This window comes from Phascolarctos cinereus, unplaced genomic scaffold (assembly GCF_003287225.1).
Source record: "Phascolarctos cinereus isolate Bilbo 61053 unplaced genomic scaffold, phaCin_HiC Scaffold_7;HRSCAF=346, whole genome shotgun sequence".
Lineage (NCBI taxonomy): Eukaryota > Metazoa > Chordata > Mammalia > Diprotodontia > Phascolarctidae > Phascolarctos > Phascolarctos cinereus.
In genome coordinates this window covers 151729001-151754463 of record NW_027556180.1, presented here as the reverse complement: position 1 = coordinate 151754463, position 25463 = coordinate 151729001, and the positions used below count along the sequence as shown (strand labels likewise).

The following is a 25463-nucleotide window of genomic DNA, read 5'->3' as shown; positions in this document are numbered from 1 at the left end:
AGATGCCTCTGTGGAATGGAGGAAGAAAGGTTCTCCACCCTCCTTTTCCCTCCCTCCCTTCCTTCCTTCCTTCTTTCCTCTCTCTTTCTTGTTAAGTGATTTGATTTGCCCAGGGTCACATAGCTAGTAAGTGTCTGAGGCTACATTTGAACTCAAATCCTCCTAACTCCAGGACTGGTGCCCTGTCCACTGCACCACCAAGCTGCCCGGATTCCCCACCCCGCCTTCTGGACTATAATACTTCCGTTCTTCGAAGGACTTTGACTCAGCTATCAAACTTAAGGAAAATGATTTCCTCATTTTCGTAGCTGGATCAAACGCAATTTTACTTGGGGGTTGGGGGAGGGGGGAGAGGAGAGAGGGTATAAGAGAAAAAAATACATGTGTATATATATTTATATTTAAAGCTGAACACAATTGAGATTTAGACTTCTTTATGATCATCATGTCCAATTTAAATGATGAAGATGTTAGGATTTAGGTCATGCTGTACTTTGAGAGTGCTTGGTTTAGGAATGAGTTAACATTATTTTTGTTTGGTTTTGGAGGCAGTGGAATTAAGTGACTTGCACAGTCACACACATTCCAGGGTTAGTTGTCTATACACTCTGCCACCTAGCTGCCCCTGGAATCAATTAACTTTAAAGATTTTTCTAGAATAAAATGAGTGTTTTCATTATTCTTGTTTCCAAATAAAAATTTAAAAACCGCATTCAATTTTGTCAGAAAGTGTTCAGCTTTATTCAGAAGACTTCAGTAATAAAATATTAGTAAGTTAGTATTTGGCCAAAGCACTTGAATGGTGGCTTATATTTTAGCTAGAGACTGTAGAAAGAGTATGGAGCTGGAGTCAGAAGAATGGGGTTCAAATTCTGCTTCTGCTAATTTATTTCTTGTGTTGTTCCTCCCTCCGCTTTCCACACATACAAAATCCCTCTCCCACCAAACCTCACTGAGCCAGTCCACAAACATTTATTAATGCTAGAGTTACAGAGAAAGGCAAACTAAGAAAGCAGAAGTCATCATCCCAGTGCTCCCTTCATCTTTCCCCCTACTCTACATCTTAAAACCATTTGAAATCTTCTCTATTCTCAGATGAAGAGGTGGCCCTTCCTCTGGCCAAGGCCAACCCTTCAGTTCCCTGGATGTCTTCTTTTCAATTCTTCTGTAGCAATTTACCCCCAAATCTTCCCATGCCCTTCTCCACTTTTCAGTCTTCCTCAAACTACTGCCTCTTTTTCTGGTGCTTATAGAAAAAATGCAAATTTTTCACATTCAAAAAAAAAATCACTTGACTCCCTGCCCCTCAGACTCATCCTATGGCTCTCCTTCCATTTGCAGACAACTTCCTGGGGGTTGGGGGGGACCTTGCTAAAGTAATTGCCTTTACTTCCTCTCTTCTCACTGTTCAACCTCTTGCAATCTGATTTCCAGCCTCATTACTCAGCTGAAACTGGTTTCTCCACACCTAACATGCTATGTTAATTGCAAATCTAGTTTCTTCTCAGTCCTTCTTTACCTCTCTACAGTGTTTGACACTTTTCTAACCCCTCCTAGGTACTTTCTCTTTCCTGAGTTTTCATGATTCTGTTCTTCCCTGGTTTGCCTCCCACTTGTATGGCCGATCCTTGATAGATAGATAGATAGATATAGATGATAAAGCAATTATTAAATGCTTGCTATGTACTACACCCTGTGCTGAATCCTAGGAATTTGTTTTTCAGTCATTTTCAGTTGTGTCCAACTCTTTGTAACTCCAATTGGGCTTTTCTTGGCAAAAATACTGGAATGGTTTGTCATTTCCTTCTCCAGGTCATTTTACAGATGAGGAAACTGAGGCAAACCAAGGTTAAGTGATTTGCCCAAGCTCACAGAGATAACAAGTGGCAGGGGCCGAAGGTTTTCCTGATTCCAGGCTCAGGGCTCTATCTACTGAGGCACCTTCCTGCCAAACCTTGGAATACAAAAACTCAAATAAGCAAAATAATCTCTTTCAGGAAAAAACCCCCCACAAAACCTGTGTTCTGATAGGGGAGGGGGAAAGAAAACTCAGAAATGGAAGCAGGAAAGGGGAGAGAGGACCCATGCAGAGCGTGTAGAGATGGTCTCAAAGTGAGTGATTTGGAGGTCTGGTTCCTGGCAAGATGAGGTGAAATCTCATAAGAGCTGGAAAAGCCAGGGGAGTAGTCCAAGGGTTTTATTGAGCCAGATCTGATTGATAGCCTCTACATTATTATATGAACCTTAGGTAAGTGTATAGGAGTGTCTACTTGGTAAGCTATCCTATACAAGGATTGAAAGAAGAATTTCCCAGTACTGTAACTATCACCAGAAGTTTTTTAATAGCATTGTGAGATCTGGAGAGTGAGATATAAATGAGAAAATTAGTATGTGGTGGATTCAGTTAAACTCAGTAATTAAGAGGGTGGAGCACTACTAATCTAAGGTGGGAAGAAATACAAAGGTGTATCCTTAAGTAGATATCATTTACTAAAAGAAAGCAACCATACTTTGGAGGTGTATAGTATCCATCTGCATCATGAATCATTGAACTAATTCACACATGTTACATAGAAAATATGAAAATCATGACAATGTCTTTTACAACAGGTCGTATCTATAAAAAATGAACTTCAAAGAGCTCTTAATTCCTTAATTTCACTGGGTTTTTATTGTATCAAATATGTCAGAAATGAGTAAACCGTCACTTGGAAATTGAAGGTCTTTTAATTTTCTTTGAATTTTTTTTGTTGAACAGTAGCTGATTAACTTGTTAATTTATACCCATCTCTCTTGTGATTAAGACTTCATAACACCTATACATTTAACCAGAATTAAAGTGCCTTGCAGAATCCTCAAAGTATTTTTTAAAAGACATTCAACAAGAAAGCACACTAATAAGCACAAAGAAAGATATGAAGCCATTTCTTATAATTATTACAAAGCAGCTGCAAAATAAAACCTAAAAATTTCTTCAGAAAATGGTTGAAAGTAATTAAGAATAAATGCTTATTGAGGAGGGAAATCAGTGGGAAAGCTATTATATTGAGTTATCTGTTGTTGATGATGGAGTTGAGATCAAAAGTGTTTAAAAGTGAAGTTATAGGGACAGCTAGGTGGCTAAGCGGATAAAGTTCCGGCCCTGGAGTCAGGAGGACCTGAGTTCAAATCCAGACACATAACACTAACTAGCTTTGTGACTCTGGGCAAGGCACTTAACCCCAATTGCCTCAAATTTTAAAAAAAATGGGAGTTATGTAAAAATTGTATTACTGGCCTTAAAAGGGCCCTTGGTTCTGTGCAATGTGAAAACATAGGAAATAGGAAAGGACTCTAGATTATTGGAGTTCAATTAAATAGAGTTGTACCAACTCTAGATTTGTGATTAGGAGAAACTTGGGCTTGAACCCTGTAACACTAGCCTAATGACCTTGGACAAGCCATTATTCTCCTCTGGGCCTTAGTATAATTATTTTTTAAAAATCTCTCTCCCCAAACAGTGGCCAGCATCTATACAATTGAGGCTGTTACGAGGAAAGACCTTTATAAACATGAAGATACCATGGGAGTTCCGAGATACATGTGAGTTATTCGTATCCAAATTTTGACTATGTCATCATTCTGCTTTGGGACCACTTCGTGGAGTAGGAAGGCATATAATGATATGTGATAAGAGTATTTTTTGAAATGAGATATGGTTGTATTTTGTCTTTATTCTACTAGTAGGTAGAATTTAGATTTCTTATTACTGGTAAACCATAGTGTCTTTTCTCAAAATTCATATGGTCTCTAAAGTGAGCCTACTATCCCTAAGGAGAGAGTGCCTCTGAACCATCACACCAAACAAATATCACTTCTCTGTGTAAAGAATGTCTAGTGCATAAGCAGACTCCATCAGTTTACTAAACTGATTTAGTCTCTTCACAAGGAGGAGACTGGGGAACTTGCTTCCTAGAGAATCATGATAATGTGTAAGGGGAGAGCTATGGAGAGATTGTGAAACCTATGTAGACATTCCGTAACTGGTGCTAGGTGGCTAATCATGTGATTTGGGGAAACCTTTTTTGATTAGCTGAGTGGCCAAAACTAGCCATGTCTTAAAAAAGGCCTGAGTCAGCTTTACCTGTCTTGGCTTCAGTCAGTGACTCCTTTACCACTCACTTCATCCAGTCAGAGACCATGATATACAGGGCCTCCTGCTCTCTGGGACCCCAAGAAACACACCTCTGTCTTTGGCCTTTTTTTTTCTGTTCTAGAAGTGAAAGGTGCCAACCTTGGAGTTTCAAAAGGTCTTGAGAGCAAGTCAGAAATCTAGGAGTTGGAATCCAGACTGAGTTTTATAGCCAGTGTAGTATAGATACCCCAAAGAACAAGGAACAACCTCCACAAATAACTTTTGGGACCCTAGCCCAAAGATGAATGAAGTGAGTATTTATTTGACAGCAATACTGCCTTCAAAGCAATGCAGGAACTGAGCTAAATTTTGAGTTTATTTCTCTATACTCTGAGGTGGCTTTGAGAGTTTAAACCTGGATTTAAATCCCTAGAAGCATTACGAAGAATGTTTATATGACTGATTTTGCTATACATTTGAAGTAAATATCTCAAATTGATAATTTGTGAAATGGAGGAAGGTATACCTGGTTCTTTGAGCACTTGCTGGGAAAGCCCACAATGGCAGCAGGAAATGGAACTGCAATCACATTTTAATAAGGCACAGATGGTACAAAGACAAGCAGCAAAAGGGGTACTGAGGCAGATAGCAATGGGACAGGTTGGGGAGATGGTATGGTGAAGGGAGGCAGGTAGGGTGGGAACAAGTATGGGCAAGGGTTGAAGCAGAGATTGTCATTCACATAACCATGGATTAGAGTTGGGAGCACTAGGCAGCATGGGAGGTGAAGGCAGGTAGGAGTTTGAGGTCTCGTTTTTATAGAATACACTAACTCATCTGGACCACCTTGGGGTTAGTTCATTAACATATTCAAATCATGTTTCATCTCAAAGTTATCAGGACTTTTTGATATTTTGTTTTATTTGGAACTATGGAAGACTGGAATTTGTCTGGGATTTCCAAATTGTGGGACCAGAAAGCTCTGACAGCAGCACCTAAATGACTTCTATTGATTGAGCACATATTACCAGGCTGTGAATTTTGGTTAATATCTAATGCAATTTGTAAATTATGCATCTTTGATCTTTGAGACAGTTTGTATATGACTTCCGGCTTCCTCTTTGCAATCTTGTTTTCTATTGCCCCTTTACATTGGCTATTTAAATGTACTATATTGAGTAGAAGGGGGAGAATGGTCAGGGGATCTAAAACAAGATACAATTTTAACACATTCCTTTGTAGAAACTAATTGATGTTAAAGAGTTAAATGGAAATGAGATCTAGTCACAGGTCCCTAACAGTGGTGGGAATGCCACAAATGGGAACTCAAGCAGATGGCAATGGAGAAGAGAAAGATCCTCTAACTGGAAACAAACTATCATTCTTTGCAGATAACATGATGGCATACTTAGACAATTCTAGAGAGTCAACTAAAAACTAGTGGAAATAATTAACAACTTTAGCAAAGTTTTAGGATATAAAATAAACTCACATAAATCATTAGCATTTCTATATATTACCAACCAAGTATAGCAGGAAGAGATGGAAAGAGAAATTCCATTTAAAATAACTGCAGACAATATAAAATACTTGGGAATCTAACTGCCAAGACAAACCCAGGAACTATATGAATGCAATTACAAAACACTTTTCACACAAATAAGGTCAGATATAAACAAGTAGAAAAAATATTAATTGCTCATTGGTAAACTAAGCCAATATAATCAACATGACAATTCTACCTAAATTAATTTACGTATTCAGTGCCATACCAATCAAACTACCAAAAATTATTTTATAGAGCTAAAAAAAATACTAACAAAATTCATCTGAAAGAACGAAAGGTCAAGAAGAATCAATGAAAATAAATGTGAGGGAAAATGGTTTTGTAATACCAGATGTCAAACTGTATTACAAAGCAGTAATCATCAAAACAATCTGGTACTGGCTAAAAATAGAGTGGTAGATCAGTGGCCTAGATTAGGTACACAATATACAATAGTAACTGACCATAGTAATCTAGTGTTTGATAAAGGCAAAGATCCAAGTTTTAGAGGCAGGAAATTACTATTTGACAAAAACTGCTGGAAAAACTAAAGCAGTTTGACAGAAACTAGGTATAGACCAACACCTCACACTGTATACCATTATAAGGTCAAAATGGGCACATGATTTAGATAGAAAGATTAATACCATAAGCAAATTGTGGGAGCATGGAAAATTTTTCCTGTCAGATTTATAGATAAGGGAAGAATTTATTCCCAAACAAGAGAGAGAGAGAGAGAGAGAGAGAGAACATTAGAGGCTGTAAAATGGATAAGTTTGATTACATTATATGTAAAAGTTTTTATGCAAACAAAACCAATGCAGCCAAGATCAAAAGGGAAAGTAGAAAACTTGGGAGGGGGTGTGTGTTGACTTTATAGCAAGTTTCTCTGATTTAACTACTAAATCAAATGTATATGAATATAAGACATTCCCCAATTGAGAAATGGTCAAAGGATATGAACAGGCAGTTTTCAGAAGAAGAAATCAAAACTGTCTATTGACATATGAAAAAATGCTTTAAATTATTATTGATTAGAGAAATGCAAATTAAAACAACTCTGAGGTACCACCTCATAACTATCAGATTGCCTAATATGACAGAAAAAGAAAACAAATGTTGGAGGGGATCTGGGAAAATTGGGACATAATGCATTGTTGGTGGAGCTGTGAACTGATCCAGTCATTCTGGAGAGCAATTTGGAACTATGGCTTCAGCCCTATGGCTCGAGGGCTAGAAAACCGTGCTTACCCTTTGACCCAGCAATACCAGTACTGTTTTGTATCCCAAAGAGATCAGAAAAAAAAGGAAAAGGACACATATTACAACAATATTTATAGCAGCTCTTATTGTAGTGGCAAAGAATTGGAAATTAAAGGAATCCCCATCAACAGGGAATGGCAGAACAAGTAGTATGTGATTGTGATAGAATACTATTGTGCTCTAAGAAATGATGAACAGCATGCTTTAGGAAAAATCTGGAAAGACTTACATGAACTGATGAAAACTGAAGCAAGCACAGCCAGGTAAACATTGTACACAGTGATATTGTATGATGATTAACTGTAAATGACATAGTTATTTTCAGCAATACAATGATCCAAGATAATTCTGAAGGACTTATGATGAAAACTGTTATCCACCTCCAGAGAAAGAACTGATGGAGCTTGAATGCCGATTGAAGTATACTTTTTGAAACTTTCTTTTTCTTTTTTTTTTGGTCTTTTTTTCACCCTACAACATGACTAATATGGAAATGTTTTACGTGACTTAAATGTATAACCTATATCGCATTTCTTGCCACCTCAGGGAGAGGAAAGAGGAAAGGAAGAGAATTTGGAACTCAAAATTTAAAAAAACAAAGATTTTAAAAATTGTTTTTGTACGTAGGAAAATTTTATTTTAAAAAGAAAGATACTCTAACTCCTCATGTCTACCCCCTTGGAAACCAGAGGGACAGATACAGCAGCATGGCTTTGGGAGAGAGAGCCAGTACATACATATTGCAACTGCATCCTGAAAAAAATTTGTGAATAGTTCAGTGGTAGTGATGCAAACAGAAGTTAAATACACAGTCTTCCACATCATTTGGAGGGTGAGCAGATATGGCATAGTGGAAAGAACAAATTTAGAGTCAGAAGACCTGGGTTTGAGTCCTGGCTCTGCCTTTTATTAGCCATGAAGGTTTCCTCAGCCATAAAATAGGGGCAATACTTATATAACTTAGTAGGATTGTTGTGAGGCCATTGAATTTGATAAGGAAGAGAATTAGATGAGATCATATGTCCTATGTGAATATCAACCATTATTAATTCTAGCTTATTTTAAAAATAGATCTGGAATTTTCTCTCTTTATTAGGAAAAAAGTCTCTCTTTTTCCAATGATATCAAAACTTCTCTTTACAGAATTCTAAAACTTTATGTTCAGAACTTTTAAGGAATCAACTTAGGCCAAACTTTTTTTTTCTTTGTTAGTTTTTTCAGTATGCAATATCAATTAAAAAGTAACAATTCAAAAGAAGATAAAATGAGCTTTCATATATCTTGGCTGATACCCAACCATATCAGTTCATCTGGAGAGCATTTATAATTGTAGTTCTAACCAGTCAATCATGCCAACTACTATGCTAGGCACTGGGGACACAAATACAATAAGTAGACCAGCCTTGTCTAGAAGGAGCTTATATTCAATTAGGGGAAACAGCAAAACATATACACAAATGAGTAAATAAAAAACACACAAACACGAAGTAATTTCATGGTGTAGGGTAAAGAGGGAATTTAATCTTATTGGTGATGACAGTGGAATCAATCTAATTAAATTGACATGTCTTTTAAAACAAAGTCAAAAGAGCAGCTGACTAAATATATGAAGAGAAATCCATGCTGGAGGCAACTGAATTTATAGGGCACTGAGGGATCAATTTTCAACATATGGCTAAGAGAGGAAAATATCAACAATATGGAAAAGATAATAGATGTTATATTACAATATAAGGCAGCCTAAAAGACATCAGTGGCTACTGACTCATATGTCTACATGTTTATTTCTATAAAATCTTTATAAAAATGATATACTTTGTCTACGCATGCATCAAAGAAATCCTTGAAAATATGAGAAAGGAAGAAGTAGGTTTTCCCAAACTTTGGACCACTTCTTCATAGTCATACCTCTGACTTGTGATTAAGGGATGGACAATACAAGATTCTATTGTGTTTATTGTTTGTTAACTGCAAAAGAGCATTTGACTCAATAGAGCAAAATACAGCTTATAGCTCATCTGTAAGAATAAGAGGGGAGAAAAAGGGTGCCTCAGAGTTCACATGAGATTACAAAAAAATCAAAATTCTGATTCAGTCTGATGTCTTTAGAGACATAAATTTCAAAAATGGCTTCTATATTTCCTGAGCTATTATGAGTAAGTCACTTAATCTCTGGGAACCTTAGTTTGCTCATCTAAAAAGTGGGACTGGTAATATTTGCTTTATCTGTCTTACCAGGTAATCTTAAGGAAAGTCTTTTTAAAGCCCTGTAGCTCTATATAAATGAAAAATAAGGAAAAATAGTGCTAATGTACTAACTTAAAGGAGTAGCTATTAAAATGCATATAGAAATTAGGGTAATATGCACCCTTCAATCACATGAATTCTCCTGCATAGATTGCTAGGGCAGTCTCTTCTGGGGACTATGGCTCTAGTAGAGAAGACCTTATAGAGTTCCTGAGTTAAATGCAATCAGTACATCATCAAGGTACAAAAGCCTCTGGGCAATCTGACTAATTACAGGGAATTCCTGTTCCATTTGCATTCTACACAGCACATCTTCCATGCCATGAGATCATTTCACAATTTTATAACTCAATATTGATAATGAAAAGATTGTTGAAGAAAACTCTCTCTGTGGTTTCATCAATCAAGGAATCTTCCAGGCAAGTGATTTAAAGTCATACCTCTGACTTGTGATTAAGGGATGGACAATACAAGATTCTATTGTGTTTATTGTTTGTTAACTGCAAAAGAGCATTTGACTCAATAGAGCAAAATACAGCTTATAGCAAGGTGTGTTTTAATGCATACGTAAATCAGAGATTGAGAACAGAAATGGAGCTGAGGGGTCTTCTAGTCCAACTGCTTCATCATACAGATTAGATAACTGAGACCCAAAGACTTTTATGATTCTAGGGTCATTGATAACCTCTTAATTTTAGCCTATGGTTCTAGTGCCCACTGGTGTGCTTCCCTCTACAGTCTTCAATTGAGAATCAATTTAGTCAACTAGCCTTGAGCAGTTTTTTCCCCCAAAGAAGTATTTACTAAAGTGGAAGCGAGGCACAGTTGATATAAAATATCTCAACAAATATCTGTGACATATGTTTCCCTCAAGTATATACAGAATACACAAGAAAGTGGACTCAACATCAGAGATCACATGTGGCAAAGAGGTTACACAACCCCTGGTTGCAGGAAGTCTTTTTTTCCTATTCATGGGGTGCTCAAAAAGTTATCTTTAAACATGGTGAATCTCTGTCCTATTTGTTTTGTGCTACCAATGCAGACATTGTTGCCTGCTGATCTGTAGAACATAGATGAGAAAACGGAAAATCCAGTATTCTTTGAACCTTTAGAATCTGTAAGGGGTAGGGGGAGCAGGATACCAGGCCAAGGCTAAAGCAGAAGTTTTTCTTTCTTCCCAACTTTCCACCCAACTACCCCACATCCAAATATGCTAGAAAGCCATACACTAATTTCTGGAGTCCCCTTCCCTTCTCAGCTTGCTTGATAATTTATAAATGTTCCTGGAGTTGTGACTAAGTTTCCCACCCTACTGGAACAGACTTCCTCTTTGGCATCATTTTACTCCATTTAATGGCTTTCAAAGACCTTTAAGACTTCTTAGGTCTCTTGATTGATTGCTCAAGATTGCCAGGAGCACCTGCGCCCCTGGCCATGGTCTGATGCTGCCAGAGTGTGAAGAGAGAAAGAATCATGGGCCAGGTGGAAGATGTGAAGAACAAACTTCGTTTATTGATCTGAGGGCTCAGGCTTATGTAGTACTGGATCAAGCAATAGTAACATTATTTTCCATGAAAAGCACAAATCTAATTAAGTGATTTCCTTACTTCCTTGTTCCTTGTCTGTTACTTGCTTTCCTGCATGCTGTCCTGTACCCTATCTGTTTCCTCCCTTCCTGCATCCTGTTCTTAAGAGATGGAACAGGGGGGTGGTGAGCCGACATCCTGAGTTTCACAGCTGTTGGGCTTAGTACAATCTACAGGTAAGACCCGGGCTGGCCTAAGCCTTCCAACTCCCCAAAGTCAGCCTTCTACATCTCCCCCTTTCTTCTGTTCTAGCTTGAGAACATGGGATGCACATCAGGAGAAAACTCAAGAGTAACAAGAATACTATCAGGGTACAAAATGCAACAGCAAACTTGAAATATTCTGGAAAGTGTTAAGTTGCTTGATATAGTACAACAGCTTATAAACAATACCTTGAGGATCATTACCATACATGTTATATTTTTGGAATGCCAAGCGCCCTGAAGCTCATTCAATATTTGATCAGGAGTTATATTGGTAGTATTAGAAAGCAAATAGGGAGTTACACAAACAAAAGTATTGTGGTCAAGTTACAGGTTTAACCCAAAGTGGGGTAAGGCATATAAGTCCAATGTAATCATGACTCCTTCCCGGAGCCATCTGCGACATTCATCATTGCAAAAAGGACAGTCAGCATCTTATTATTGGCTCTTCGTCTTCTCGATCTTGCCTTCCTCCTCCGCTTGTCTCTCCGACCAGTTTTTCCTTTGATGCTCAAGGTCTCTATCCCTCTGGTCAGTATGCTGACAGGAGCAAATGTTCCTCTCGGGAACCCAGACCAGTTCTCCTGCATGTTCTGGAAAAACACAAGCATAACCTTGACCCCAGGTTAGTAATTTTACTGGACCATCCCAATTACCTGTCTTTGGATCCTTCCACATTACCATGACATCTGGTTGCTCATCTATCAAACTGTTCTTTTGTCCTGCAAAATATTTTTGTGGAGGAGTACATCCCTGATCATCTAGTGTCAAAAAATTTATGGTATATATTACCTGATCCAATCTCCTTTTTAAATTTATGGTATATATTACCTGATCCAATCTCCTTCTTACCCTATTTCTATTCTTCCTCTTTTTTCTGTTTATCAAGGAGGATTTTAATATCCTTGTTGCACCTTTCAACAATGGCTTGTCCAGTAAGATTGTACGGGATGCCAGTAGAGTGAGTGATATTATAGGTGAGACAAAATTGTGCAAAATTCCTGCTAGTATAGGTGGGACCATTGTCAGTCTTGAGGTGTCTTGGATTGCCAAGAACATTAAAGCAAAACAAGATATGATATTGCTTATGTCCTTTTTAAAATATGTAACTAATCCAAATTATCTGTTTGTCTTCATATGATATTCATCTTTACCCCACTTTTTTTTGCGCGTACTCTGACACATACATTATAATTACACTTAAAAAAACATGAATCACACATTGATATGAAATAAAGGAATTTTAGAATAAGACTCTCCCTAACATTGTGTAATTGTTCAGTAGAAAAATAGCCAACTAAATATGATTAAGTAATGTTTAGAACAGCATAAGTTTAAGTAGCTAAGAAATCAGGTATGTATAAAAATGTGTTTAAGGCTATGCTTCTTGGCAAAAAACACAGAAATAACTAAGTTTCCTATCTGTAGTTAAAAAAAGATTCCCTAATGGTTTAATTAATAAAAATTATTTTCAACTCTGAAATGTTGTTTTAACTACTGACCAGGCTATGATCAAATTTATGCTGGATTTTCTAATACAAGAGGGAAGTTAGGCAGTAGAACTCTGCAGCAAAGCAAAAGAATTTCTTTAGTTTCTACTGAATTCAAGAGGGTTTTGTTGGGCAAGGGTAAAAATCTATTTCTAAATATTCAAAGACAAATAAATGTCCCCTTTCCCACTCTTGCTTGTTTAATTTGCTTGCAAATCCTCCCAAAGAACCACCAGGACAAATGAAAGCCTAAAAATATTGCTATTAATATTCTAACAAAGTCAGAATGAATAATTTTTTAAATCAAAAAGTTCTATCAAAGATATGTTAAAAAGGACTTATGAAGTTATAGCCTTTTATATACTGTAAAATATATTAAGATTTTAGCTATATTATAACTAGTACTAAGGAGCTGATTCAGAAAATTTACAAGCTACATCTTACTGGAAATTTTAGTATACATACAGTGCATTAGACTGTGTTTAACATACAAACTGCTCATGTCAAATTTCTAAAGCAGAGAGTTTATTTACTCCTACCCTTGAAGTTTCCTCCCCACCTGATTAAGAAAACAAGTTGATTTGTTTTCTAATTATTGATATAACTTAGCTTCTTAAGTAATTTTCCTCTTTTTTGAATACCAATGTAATTTTTAAGTTACCTAAATGGTGGTTGTAGATAAAATGATACAAGCTTTGTTTTTGTACAATTACTGTAAGACAGAACTCTTGATTTACAAACTGATCTGAAATGAATGGAAGGTTGCAAAGGACATGTATCTACAAAAGCTATAAAATTAAGTATGCTATTTTAGCTCTAACTTCAATAAAACTTTTTATATATATATATATAAGGCAAATGTCCCATTTTCTTTGATTATTAAAAAGGATCTAAAATGAAATCCCCTTAACCACTGATTTTGGTTAGTCTGCTCATCTGCCATATCACATTTACCTTTGTTTTTTTTTTTAAATACTGTTTGGAAATGTAATGGCTGACAAAAAATGTTAATATACAATTTTCTTTGAGACTCTTGAAAACCACAAAAATTTCTAATATCATAACAACTACAAATTCTAACATTTAATGTAAAGTCATCATAACTCTTTGCATGCCACAGCGACACACACCTAAGGCCAACTTTTCCAGAATGTACTATAACTTGAATAAAATCAAATAGACATATATAAAACGGGAAATACAATGTAGCTTCACATCGCAGCTCTTGCTTGTCCATAAGGCATTATGGAGGGAGTAATAACTTCATTTACACACTGACTTTGTAAATGTGATCAGCTGCCAATGTCCTGAATATTTATGAATCTCACTTTAGTGTTTATATATGTTACATAAAATTGTACCCAGGAAACCAAAAAAGGCTTTCCAGAACTACTGGTAGATTTTATTTAAACAACTAAAAGTTACCAGAATTATGCTGTGTTTTAATGTTATGTGAAGAACAATTAATATTCACCTGAAAAAGGACTCTTGTACATGAGGAAACTCTACTTGTACACATGGGACTTTTTAACAAGAACAGGACAGCAGCATGGTAACCACTTTTCTAAGTATATTTTCTATACAAAATAATTCCAAGATATAATCATTAAGTTCTCATATAGTACTATTATTTTAAACAATAATCAATAAAATAGCAAATATGTGAAAATTGCAACACCACAAAGACTGAGCACTGCCATTTCCTAGTGTAATCAAAGTTGGTATTAGTACAGTCTTGGAATAGACGAGCAAAATAGCAGATTGAATCTTGGTGATACACTGGACTGATTTCAGCTATGACTTGCAGTGCAATGGTTGGACAGTACACGTATCTTATGCAGAGATTTCAGTAGCAGAATGGCACTTGGTTTGTTCTCAATAGAAATGACAAAGATGCAGTTGACAGTTTAAAGAAAGACAATGTTCTTATTTGCGTGCTAAAATTCTAGTTGTGTCCCCTGTATTTGTACACTTTCAAATAATATTCTCTGTCTCTCTGTTCTGCCCATGAGCTCTGCCCCATATTAGCTAACTATCTCATAGGACACTACTTAGCCAGTGCGGTTTGCTTTCACTGTAAATTGGAGACACGGGAAAGCGGCAGTCTCGTTCTGAAGTTTACTTTTGCTTTTAGAGACGCTGAAAAGCCGCAGTCTTATTTGTTCACCTATGTGGTTTACTTTCACTTTAAATTGGAGACACTAAAGCGGCAGTCTCGTTCTTAAATTTACTGTCACTTTAAGAGACCCTGAAAAGCGGCAGTCTCGTTTCTTTTTAATTCCCGCTTAACCTGGTGAAAATAAAAAGCTGTATAGAAAAATTATCGCCCTACCTTGTTAGCCGTCTTCTCTTGACGACCGGAGCTCCTTTTCTAGGGCTGTTGGCCAAACAGCCCACCTTGTCCAGGGCCACTCTGCCGGGGGAAGCCTTCCTTTCAGGTCCCCCCCAGCCATGGTCCGATGCCGGCAGAGTGTGAAGAGAGAAAGAATCATGGGCCAGGTATAAGATGTGAAGAACAAACTTCGTTTACTGGATCAAGTAATAGTAACATTATTTTCCATGAAAAGTGTATAAATCTAATTAAGTGATTTCCTTACTTCCTTGTACCTTGTCTGATACTTTCCTGCATCCTGTCCTGTACCCTATCTGTTTCCTCCCTTCCTGCATCCTGTTCTTAAGAGATGGAACAGGGGGGTGGTGAGCCGACATCCTGAGTTTCACAGCTGTTGGGCTTAGTACAAACTACAGGTAAGACCCGGGCTGGCCTAAGCCCTCCAACTCCCCAGACTGGCCCTCTACACAAGATGTGTTCATACCTAGTTAAAATGGGATGGAGGTGATTTCAGCTCCACCTTTACATTCAAGTTTGACCCTCTCACTTATAGTACCTGCCTCCACATTATTTGTTGTTGTTCAGTCATTTCAATTGTATCTGACTCATCATGACCCCATTTGAGGTTTTCTTGTCAAAAATATTGGAGTGGGTTTGCCATTTCCTTCTCCAGCTCATTTTACTGATGAAGAAACTGCAGCAAACAGGGTTAAGTGACTTTCCCAGGGTAGATAAGGGTAAATTATCACTTGCAGATGCAGTGAAGCATAATCTCTGATAATAGCTGAATGCTTCAGGGAAACATGAGAGACAAACATGGCACCTATATTTTATTGGTAAAGGGAGGTGGAGAGGTCTGTATATATTCAAAAGGATAGCTAGAAGTCTTGGCTTCCTTGTTTCAGTGGGGTGTCAGGATTTAACGTGCTGCTGCTGACAAAATGATTGTTTTAATTTTAGAAAAAATTAATAATTTTTTACTTGTGCTTTTTTATTACATTACCTTTATTTCCAAATATATCCCTTCCTTTCTCCCCTCCTAGCAAGACATACCTTATAACAAAGATTTTAAAATGAAAATAAAAATTAAAAAAAAAACAACAGAAGTTCAGCAAAACCAACCAACACATCCACCATGTCTGACAGTATTGTTGCCGTCTAAGAGGTTGTGACCCTTCAAAGACCGGAGTACAGAATGGGTCGTGTGGAATGAATTCACAGACTCAAGCATTCTTTAAGTTAAGTTGGCAAAAAGTTTATTGTTACACTTTTCAGCGGGCAAGGATTCTTAAGGGTCCTGCAACCTTAGAGTGGTACAGTTAAAGTTTATATAGGATAAAATACAATAAGACATGTGCCAAATATGCTAACAAGGTGGTTCAGGGTGGGCTTAAGGAGTGGTTAAGGAGTGGTCAGTTCTTAAAAGAACATGCACTTTTTGTACCTACCATGCTGGCGTTTTACCCAGAGTTCACTAGGAAAAGCCCACAAGGTGGGCCACATGGAGGTGTGGTTTTAGGCCTGCTATGTCACTAAGTTAACTAGAGTTCAGGGGTAACTGAGAGTTGTCCAGTCTGCCATCAGTCATTGTCTTGTTTGACAAGATAGATGTAGGGAATATACATATGTCTTAAGTCTAGAATACAGATAATGAGGAGTCCAGGATGTAGATAATGAAGTAGGGCGGTAGTATACATAGTCCAGTAGGTAAGAATGTCTTTATGAACCAGTGCAAAGCCAGTTCAAACTAATAATTCCTTCAGGTGATGTTTGTAACTGCAGCAGGGAAAGAGATAAGGGTCTTGCTGGAGCCCACTCATGAGTAATTGCTAGGCACAGTGTCCTTGGGCTGGGGAGAACTGTCAGGGACAGTGTTTCTGAGGCTAGGGAGAAATTGGGGTCCAAGCACAAGCACCCAAACACAAGCTCCCAAGCACCCCATCAGTATCTGCAATATTCCATACCAATAGCCCCACCCCATTGACCTTCCTAGCAGCATTTAAGAGGGCATTTCAATGATGATTAGCATGGACCCATTTTGTGTTACTTGTCCTGGGTGCAGAAATTACTAGTTATACTCTTCTTTCTACTATATCATGTTACTTCAACAGAGAGACTTTTCTTCCATATATATGTTAATATATCATAAGTATGATTTCTTTATGAAGAAAGTAAGGTTAGTGAGGTTACACAAGGACAGACTGTTTTCCCCAAATGCTTAGAATTATGGTACCGAAGAGGGTCCAAGAGTCGGCATAGCCCCCAGACATGAAAAAGGGAATGGGAGTTGCATGGGCAAAAGAAGATAAATTGGTAACAAAAATAATTTCCTTAGAGTCTTTGGGGGATCCTCTATTACATACTACCTGAGTACATTTATTGAACTCACTTCAACGAGCATTTATTTTTTAAATAAATGTATATCTATTTAACATGCATTTATAATCAATTCTTCCTACTTCCCCTCCCCATTTGAATTTTTTTTATAAAAGGCAAAAAACAGAATCTTCATAAATATACATAGTCCAGTAAAATGAATTCTGATATTGGCCATACCAGAAAATATGTTTCTCTGTCTGTCTGTCTGTCTCTCTCTCTCTTTGTCTCTGTCTCTCTCTTCATTTTAATTACATTAACTCTCTGGCAGGATGTAAGCAGCATGTTTCATCCTCAGTCTTTTGAATTAGGGTTTATTATTGAATTGATCAAATTTCTAAAGTCTTTCAAAGTTGTTTTTTCTACATATGTATAAATTGTTCTCTTAGTTTTTCTCACTTCAATTTGTATCAGTTCATAGAAATTTTCCTAGTTTGCTCTAAAACCATGCATTTTGCAGTTTCTTATAGCACAATAATATTTCATTACATTCATATACCATAATTTATTTAGCCATATCCCAGTAAGAAGATGCTCCCTTAGTTTCCAGTTTGGGGATAGCAAGAAAAGAGTTGGCATAAATATTATTGTACCCATAGATTCTTTTTTTCTTTCTTTGATCTCTATGGCAACTATACTCATCAGTGGTACAGTTGGGTCAAGGGCTATGCACAGTTTAGTAATTTTCTGAGTATAGTTCCAAAATACCTTTCAGAATAGATAGACCAATTCAGTATAGTATGGTGCTTGTTTTTCTGAAGCCCTTCTATCATTTATCCTTTTCCTCTTTTGCCATCTTTTCTAGTCTGATAATGTGAGAAGACCTCCAAATGGCTAGAAGTTGCATCTAAATATTTGTGATTTAGAATTTTTTTTTATGGTTATTGATAGCTAGGATTCAACAAGCATGTATTAAGCACCTTCTATGTAGTAAGTACTGTGTTAGGCAATGGGAATACAAAGGCAGAAGCAAACATCCCTTCACCTCAAGGAGCTAACATTCTACTTTGGAGGAATACAATGTATACTCAGAGAAGTAAATGTAAAGTAATTAATTTCAAAAAGTAGATAGTAATGACTACTGGGAAAGATGGTATCTGAGCTGAGCCTTGAAGAATTCTAGGTATTTCAAGAGTCAGGACTGGAGGTGGGAAATGGAATGTAGTTCATGGAAAAAAACATAGTAGCAAGGAGGTAGTTTGGCTAGATCATAGAAGTGTGTTAGAGGGAATAAAATGAGGAAAGGTAGACTGGAATCAGATGTGACAGACTTTAAAAGCCAAATAAAGGAGTGTGTTTTATCCCAGAGGCAATATGGAAGGAAGTACCTTCTTGAGCCATAAAGCTATGTGGTGAAACCTGAAGCTTAGGAAAATTGTGTTGACAGCTGCATAAAGGAAGAATTGGGGAAGGGCAGGAATCATTAGTAGATACTGCAGTTCTCCAGGAAGATGGTGATAAGGGTTTGAACTAGGATGGGGGCTATATGTGTAAAGAGGAGACTTGTGAAAAGATGTGGTGTAGGTAGCATTGATAAGACTTAGCAACTTATTGGATAGAGAAGTGAAAGAGAATAAAGAGCAGAAGATGATTCCTGGGTTGTGAATTTGGGTGACTAGAGGCATGGAGAATGGTTAGGAAGAAAGATGATAAATTTCATTTTGGACATTTTGAGTTTGAGATGCCTATAGGACATCTAGGTGGAGATATCTGGCAGTCAGATACAGACTGAATCTTAGGAGAGAGAATTGGGACCGATGGGTAGATTTGGAAATCATTTCCATAGAAATGATGTTTAATCCTATGGGAACTGATGAAATCATCAAGAGAGAGTGATAAGAGGAAAAAAAGAATAGGACACAAGATCCTATTTTGTGTAGTTCCCTCATGCTTAGGCAGCTAGATGGTACAGTGGATAGAGCACTGGGCTTGGAATCAGGAAGACTCATCTTCCTGAGTTCAAATCTGGCCTCAGACGCTTACTAGATGTTGTGATTCTGGGCAAGTCACTGAACCCTGTTTGCCTCGGTTTCTTCATCTTTAGAACGAATTGGAGAAAGAAATGGCAAACCACTCCAGTATCTTTGCCAAGAAAACCCCAAATGAGGTCACAATGAGTCAGACACATCTGAAAAACAACTGAAAAACAATAAAATGAATAATGATCCTACAAAGGAGACTGACAGGTACCCAGACAGGAGAACCAAGAGATTAATATCATGAAAATTCAGAGAAGAGAGAGTATCCAGGAATGTCTTACCAAGTTTTTTTTGTTTGTTTTTGTTTTATTTTCTAAAAATTTTTAATTTTTAATTTTGTTAAATTTTTATTTTATTTTGTTTTATTTTTTGTTAATTTATTTTGATTTATCAACAATCACTTGCACAAGCTTTTGAGTTTAAAATTTTTCTCCCTCTCTCTTCCCACTTCCCTCCCCAAGATGGTGCACAATCTGATATAGGCTATACCTATACATTCCTATTAAACGTATTTTCACATTATTACCAAGTTACTTTGATAAAGATATGGTTTACTATATCACTCAACTACTGCATCTTGAGTTGCAAACCTGCTGTAGCCAATAATAATAGCTGACATTAAATGGTGCTTTAAGTTTTAGAAAACACTTTAAATATTATCTTATTTGATCCTCAAAACAACTCTGTGAGGAAAGTGCCCCAGACATAATTATTCCTACTTTGAAGAAGGGGAAACTGAGGCTAAAAAGTATAAATTACTTGTCCAATAAGAGAAGAATGAAAGGATTTCTGTACAGCCATAAGGGCCTGGTTGAGATTTGATGACAAATTTATAGTGCACAGTCAACTCACCAAGTTTAGGTGATGAGCCTCCAAACCACATTTTGAAATAAATGTGACACTATTACCATTCCAACTTGTCTATGTAACAAAGGTATGAGATGTTCTTCCTGTTTTGTAGGAAGAACAACCGTAACATTTGGATAAATTGGAATGCTTGGAAAATGAACTTTTCTCTTTAATTACATTTTCTGATTGATTTCATTCACATCTTTACTGTGATTCTTTTTGCAAAATAAAAATCTTTTAAGTGCATTAATCCACTTTTCTGAAGTAACAGTATTTCTGTCATAACTGAATATTTCTTTGATGAGATAAGATCTTTCAACATATCTGTGAGTTGTGATTTTTAATACTATTTTTCATTGTAATTGCTATATATGAGAGGCAGCCTCTAAGCTAAGAAATCTGAATTCAAGTCTTACCTCTGACACAAACTGCCTGAGTACCTCTGGGCAAGTCATCTAACTCTTAGAGAGTTACTTAAATTATTCTTTAAGCAGAGTTGGTGCTAACATGCATGGGTAAAGGGAACTTCCTCACCCAGGAGATACCTAAATCATTGAAATCACAAGTTTGTTCTCTAGCTTTATAGGTGTTGTATATGTAGGGGATTGTTCTACAAGTTTTGTCCCCTGGACAGAAAGATTTGTCTTGTTTTGTAAATCCCTGATATTATTTTACTTGTGATTTATTTAAAAAACCCTACTTAACTGAGCATCATAGTTAGCTTGATTCTGGCTAACTGAGGCATTGTGACGTTTTAGGAATGATTCTTTTTTCAGGTCATTTAGGACCATATGTTAAAGAGACATCCAAACTAGATTGACCCCTACATAGTATTTCAAATGAGTTTCCAGGACCTGGTTTTTGTTTGCTTGTTTGTTTTACCCTACGTTTAAGGTTAGGAGAAATTACTAAATGCAAAGGGGGTGCTAGGGAATGTTCTTAGTCTTTGGTTTCATGAAATAGAAATGTAACACTTCAGCATACACATTTTTAAATTTAGTTCATTTTTTGTTCCATTTTAAGTGTTGAATTGTCTCCCATCCTCCCCCACCATGCAATAGAGAAAGCTACTATTTGACATAATAAATATATGTAAAACCATGCCATGCATTCTTTTATTTATCAGTTTTTTTCCTCTGGAGGTAGAGTGTCCTTTATAGTTGACTTGAGTATTTATAGTACTCAGAATAACTTGGTCATGATTATTCTTTGAATAATATTGCTGTTTCTATATGCAGCATTCTCTTGGTTCTTCTCACTTAACTTCTCATTATTTCATGCAAGTCTTTCCATGTTTTTCTAATATCAACCAGCTCATGATTTTTTATAACATAGTAACATTCCAAAACATACACATATTTGAATGTTATTTTCACTCTTGAGGGGAGGAAACTAAAAAGTAGAGACAGAAACCAAATCCACCTGGTAGGATTTTTTTTTTTTTTAGAGAAGGAAGAGCTAGAATTCTATGTTTATAGAGACTGGCATTATTATGGCATTAAAAGAAGTAGTTCTGGGAAAGCATATCTTCTTGAATGGAAATACCTGGTATTCAGTGAACATGTAGTTGCTTGTCCCATTTAGGTAATAACTCTGATTAGACCCCCAGCTGTCAGTAATATTTGTGTTTGGCTGGTTTTTATGTAGTCACTCATTAACTTATATATTCTGATTCAGTTTGTTCCTTCTGCACTTTTTGATGGGTACATTTTATGACTAGTGTCAAATTCCTTCTTTTACACATTTGCTTATAATTCCATTTTATATTTGACAAAGGAAATTAAATGATTCTTCTTTGTAAGTTCTCTGTATCTATGGAATGTAACTGTGTAACAAGCTAGGAAACATTAGAAAAGGAGGGGGAAAGCATCCTTTGAGAGGGGAAGTAATTACCTAAAATTAGATCAAGCAAAACCTGCTCTGTGTTGCTAAATTACACATAGCAAGCTGAATGAAGGATAATACTATGTGCTTAAAATACCTCAGCAATACAAAAATGTGATGAATAATGCCTGGCACTATCAAGCCTGCTCACTTTGCTCAAGACTCCTTTTTCTCCTATTATTTATCTAATAGAAAACACAATGTGACCCATTTTTATTAAAAGTTCTTCTGAAACCAATGCAAAACTAGTTACTATTAGATGATTCTAGGATGGTTTCTGAAAAATTAGTTAAAAACCTAATGTATATGACCATATTATGAAAACTACCTATTTACGCTAGTTATCCCACTTTCATGGTGTCTTTAGCACCTTTGTAATAAACTTGGAAGCAGCATAGGAATTACCTTTCTTTAAGTGCTCCGAAACAAGGAATATATTGGATGAGCAAACATATTGGGAAGGGGATGATCCTGTGGGTTATGTTTATATGGAGGACTCACCAGCTCTGGATTCAGGAGGACCTGAATTCAAATCCAGCCTCAGACACATAATACGCATTAGCTGTGTGACTCTGGGCAAGTCACTTAACCCTAATTGCCTCCCACACACACAAAAAAGAACTATGTGGAGGACTCAGCTCTCTTTTATACTAGCTAGACCCCCCCTTCCCTGAATCCTTCTTCTTTGATTGATGAGTATAGGAAATGTATTTGGTAGAGCAAATTTGGGGTTTGCATTCTAGGGCTTATCAATCAATCCATATACATTTATCCAGCATTTACTATGTGTCAGATACTATTTTTGGTGCCAGAGAGGCCAAAACAAAAATTAAACAGTCCTTATATTCAAGGAGCTTACATTCCTTTTTTCTTTTCTTTTCTTTTTTTGGTGAGGTGATCGGGGTTAAGTGACTTGCCCAGAGTCACACAGCTAGTAAGTGTTAAGTGTCTGAGGCTGGATTTGAACTCAGGTCCTCCTGACTCCAAAGCCAGAGCTGTATTCACTTCACCACCTAGCTGCCGCAGGAGCTTACATTTCATGGAAGGGAGACACATACATGTATAAGTATAATCAAAATAAATGCAAGATAACATACATTCTGCTGCATGTAACATTCAAATATTACATTTGACCAATGAGTATATTCTTCCAGGACATGTCCCTCCTCCTCCAATCCCCTTTTGATTGACCTGGAGTTTCCTCAGCTGATTGACTGCAAGTATCCTAATAAAAATCTTCTATAAGCCTAGGATATGCTGTGTCAACCTATAGGTCAAAATCAGAATTTGAAATGATCAGTTGCATATTGCTACTAGAGCTATACTTACAAATTCTGGAACATAAGTTAAATTCATTTGGGAGGTAGGGTGCTATGGGGAGGAGACAGAAGGGGCTGAGATATATTCGCTTCCTTGTATTGTTTAGGTAAACTAGAAATTGAAGTCTTGGACCATCAACTGGGAGGACAGGGTGTTCCAGAGATCAGGAGATTTGGGTGGAAATGGAGACTATGAGCTAGGTACTCAACTTATTGAAGAAGAGGGAAAATAATCTGGAGGTCCTTAAATGAAAACAGCAAGGATCCCGACAGGATGGAGTACTCTTTAAAGTTGCTAAGTGATGATGGGAAAGGAAAAGTCTGAAAAGCCAGTGCTCTAACTGTAAAAAGGAAGCCCTGCACCTTAGGTGATGGTACCTGGGACAAATGATCCACTATCCTGTGCTAGTCCCAGTTCTAGTCACAGCCTCTAGGACTACAGTCATCTCTATAGAAACCCAGTGAAGCCAATCCAAAGCTGATTACATGTCAGACACAAGTAAATGGGAGTACAGGACAACCTTTCAAGAATTCTCATCTAGGTACTATCTGATACAGTTAGCCTGTGCTGAAAAATACCCACTTGTAATCCTACCTGAACCATAAGCAGCCTTTCAATACCACATGTTGCTATATTGTATTCAACTCTAACCAACCTTGTAGTACTGACCCCTTCCTAACAAGCGAGTAATACATGTATATAAAGGTGGTTGGTCAGGGAAGGTACCTGATCATTTTGATGAACTTACAAGGAGATCTGTCTATTTCTCCCCAAAGGAATGTGGTCTTGAAGTTAATTGGAAAACTCCCCCACATACTTTATTGGAAAATTAAACATCTTGGAAAATCTTGGATGATCCCCCAAAGATGTAAGCCATGACTCAGGATTCCCAAATTTTGAGCTCACAAAGATTAGATCCAATCTTTGGGTCCTTCCTAAAAGTCTACATTCTCTGTTTGGCTTATTATACCATCACTTAGGGTTTAGCTTGGGAAAATCTCCAGACATAGCTTCTGTTTAGCTCATGTCTAGATTTCCATAAATTTAAGTAATAGGACCCCTATGTCCCCATACAAACATTCAGGTAACAAATGCATGTGAAGTAGAGTACAGACCTATTTCACACCATAGAAAATATAGAAGGTTCAGAGAACTCCCAGGAGCTCACAGACAGAAACAGAGGACACTCATAGTAACTCAAAGCAATCCACACAATTCTCTTCCCTTTGTAAAGAAGATGCATCTCACCTCAGGTGTTGATAGTTGGGACAAATGACTAGCTGCCCTGTGTTAACTCTAGTTCTATAATTATAATTATATGAAGTATAAATACATGTTACATATAAATATAATTATGTTATCAGCCCACATTTCCACCAGGGTTGTAGAGTAATACTTTCAATTCTTCCCAGTTATTTGAACTCTCCCTGAAAGGGAATTGAACATGGGTTTGCCAAGAAGATAGCATCTATAAATTACAGTGAATCCCTCTCTCCTGAAAAACACTTTTCACACAAATAAAGTCACATTTAAAAAATTGGAAAATATTAATTTCTCATGAGTAGGCCAAGCCAACATAATAAAAATGACAATTCTACCTAAATTAGTTTACTTATTCAGTGCCATGTCAATCAAACTACAAAAAAATTTATTTTATAGAGCTAGGGAAAGAAATAACAAAATAACTGATGGAATCTAAATGCATATTGAAGCATACTTTAAAAAAACTTTCTTAACTTTCCTTGTTCTTTTTTAATCTGTTTTCTTTTGCAAAATGGCTAATATGGAAATATGTTTTGCATGATTGCACATGTATAATCTATCAAATTGCTTACCTTTTCAGACTTTTCCTTTCCCATCATCACTTAGCAACTTTAAAGAGTACTCCATCCTGTCGGGATCCTTGCTGTTTTCATTTAAGGACCTCCAGATTATTTTCCCTCTTCTTCAATAAGTTGAGTACCTAGCTCATAGTCTCCATCTCCACCCAAATCTCCTGGTCTCTGGAACACCCTGTCCTCCCAGTTGGTCATCCAAGACTTCAATTTCTAGTTTACCTAAACAATACAAGGAAAAAGAGAATTTGAAACTCAAAATTTAAAAAAAATGTTAAAAATTATTTTTACATATAATTAGAAAAGATAAAATATAAAAGTTTTCACATTAAAAAATCAAATACATAAATGAATAATTCATGGTAATTTAGGGGGGCAAGGTACAAGTTTTTTCTCCCCTTATCTGAGCTCTTATAGATCTTCCAACTGCTGGGCC

General features: G+C 36.7%; 1 long non-coding RNA gene across 1 annotated transcript; it reads right to left on the bottom strand.

The window, feature by feature from the left end:
* Positions 1-10658: 10658 nt before the first annotated feature.
* Positions 10659-25243, bottom strand: LOC144454768 (uncharacterized). Its single transcript, XR_013483293.1, has 3 exons — positions 25028-25243; positions 14785-14981; positions 10659-11555 (listed from the first exon to the last, which is right to left on the bottom strand). It is a non-coding gene; the product is annotated as an uncharacterized LOC144454768 (long non-coding RNA).
* Positions 25244-25463: the final 220 nt, after the last annotated feature.